The sequence below is a fragment of the Peromyscus leucopus genome, chromosome 11, assembly GCF_004664715.2.
Source record: "Peromyscus leucopus breed LL Stock chromosome 11, UCI_PerLeu_2.1, whole genome shotgun sequence".
Taxonomy (NCBI): Eukaryota; Metazoa; Chordata; class Mammalia; order Rodentia; family Cricetidae; genus Peromyscus; species Peromyscus leucopus.
The window spans coordinates 17,643,035-17,645,521 of NC_051072.1; the positions used below are offsets into that span (position 1 = coordinate 17,643,035).

At 42.9% G+C, this 2,487-nt stretch overlaps 1 pseudogene; it reads left to right on the forward strand.

The window, feature by feature from the left end:
- Window positions 1-772: 772 nt before the first annotated feature.
- Window positions 773-1,273, forward strand: LOC114697805 (annotated as a pseudogene).
- Window positions 1,274-2,487: the final 1,214 nt, after the last annotated feature.

A 2,487-nucleotide genomic window follows, 5' to 3' on the forward strand; every position in this document is an offset into this window, starting at 1 on the left:
AAGCTACACAGAGAAACCCTGTCTCGAAAAACCAAAAAAAAAAAAAAAAAAAAGAAAAAGAAAAAAAAGACCTGAGACCTTCCCTGGAAGTCTTTACCTTGTTGGAGGAGGGAATGGGGGTGGTTTGGATGGGGGCAAGGCTGGAGGGGTAGAAGAAGGGAAAAGAGGGGGATCTGTGGTTGGTATGTAAAATGATTAAAAATTCCTTAATTAAAAAAAGAGAGAGAGACCTGAGACCCGTGTAGACCACTCTCTTCTCTCGCTTGTGGGGCGTATTGTGCGGACCGTCTCAGCAGCAGACCCGTGTTGGGTCTGCTCTCGAGGACGCTATGATAAATCTCCGTGCTGTAGTGAGTTTTCCTTCCTAAAAAATTCCTTCATCCTTTAAGCAAACTCCGTGGATTTCTCGTAATAGTGTACATCAGTAGGTGTTGCTTGCTCTGCATCTGGGGCCTCACAGTCTCTGATCCCAGGGGCAGGTGGTGAATAGATGCAGAACTAAATGACACAGACTCTGGGAGGTTGTAAGCAATCTCATTTATTAAACAAAGGACTAAGGTATTTATACGTGTACTTTTTAGCGGGCTCTGCTTCCAGCTGCCATGGTGTTTCTTGGTTGGCTCTGGGTCATATGTCAACAGTGGTCATCTTGCGGGTCCAGTTTCAGGGTCCTCTGGGTCAGGATACTACTGTGCATGTCAGAGCTCTCTGTTAGCTTAAGACGTGGCCCAGGGGCTCGGCTCGAGGGAAATGGGTCCCACGCGGAGTCAACATGAGGATGGAGAAATGTTACTTCTGTTCTGGGCCCATCTACCCGGGCCACGGCATGATGTTCATCTGCAACGACTGCAAGGTGTTCTGATTCTGCAAATCCAAGTGTCATAACAACTTCAAGAAGAAGCGGAACCCACACAAGGTCGGGTGGACTAAAGCCTTCCGGAAAGCGGCTGGCAAGGAGCTCACCGTTGACAATTCATTTGAATTTGAAAAATGTAGAAACGAACCTGTGAAATACCAGCAAGAGCTCTGGAGTAAAACTACTGAGGCAATGAAGAGGGTTGGAGAGATCAAGCAGAAACGCCAGGCTAAGTTTATAATGAACAGGTTGAAGAAAAACAAAGAGCTACAAAAGTTTTAGGACATCAAAGAAGTCAAGCAGAGCATCCATCTTATCCATGCTCCTCCTCTTGCAGGCAAAGGAAAGCATCTAGAAGAAAAAAAAAAAATGGTCCAGCGGTTGCAGGAGGATGTGGATATGGAGGATGCTTCCTAATGGTGCCTCCTTCAACCAGCTCTGGGCACACTGGAAACCAGTGGAGACTGTTGGTCCCTAACTTACTGATTCATTACATAAGGTCCCTCAGACAAAGGTGATTCCCGTGCTTCCCTCTTGTATTGCAGCCTGTAAAAGCAGCTATTGTGGGTGTTAGATCTCAGATCAATGTTCTGCTTCACTGTGAAATGCTCACATAAACACAAAGGTTTGTGTGTAGATGAAGGCATGAACTCTGGGCATACCATGGTTTGAGTTGTTGCTTAATGGCACCAGGCAACATTTCTGGACTGACTAACTTGCTAATGTGAAATCTGTCATGATGTAATATTTTCCTTGCACTGGGATAGTCTGTTTATTAGGGTTATTGAAACAGAGGTCACACCAAGGAACTAACCGTTCTCATGACAAATCATCATCATCATCATCATAATCATCATCATCATCATCATCATAGTAAAAGACATGGCCCAGTGCTTTAGGTCTTATCAGCTGAAGTAGGAACTTCTACTATCTAGGTAAAATAACAGGCATGGGCAACATTATGGAGCTAACACTATATTTGGATGTATTTTAACATCGGAGTTAATGGAGAGAGATTGCTAGGGTTTGGATCATCATGAAACAGTCACTATACCAATTGTCACTATGGTGGGAGCAAGGACTGTAGAGTCAGAGCAGTTTTGTCTGCTGTTTGCAGTATCTCTCCGTGGAAACTTAGTTACAATTCAGAGAATGGGAAAAGACTAAGTTATAGCTATGTAATTGTCCTTGAATTTTATTGAGAAGATTGGGGAAGTTGAAATATACTGGCCTCATTTTCTCTGTAGATATGATAGCACAACAATTTCTGATAAATGGAATGAATAAAAACACATGTACTCTGAAGTATGCTTATTAACTTTTAGTTCTTACATGAGCCTGACACTTTGGTGCATGGTATTTTTCATTACCTTTGTAAGTTTTCTTTCTTTCTTTTTTTTTTTTTTAATGGTTTTTCAAGACAGGGTTTCCTCTGTGCAGCCCTGGCTGTCCTGGAAATCACCCTATAGACCAGGCTGGCTTTGAACTAACTGAGAATGTCTGCCTCTGCCTCTTGAGTGCTGGGATCAAAGGCATGTGCCACAACCACTGGGATATTTTTCTTATATAAATTGGGTTTTTTATTGCTTTCAATACTGACTAAAGGCATTTTGAAAGATCATGTGGAAACT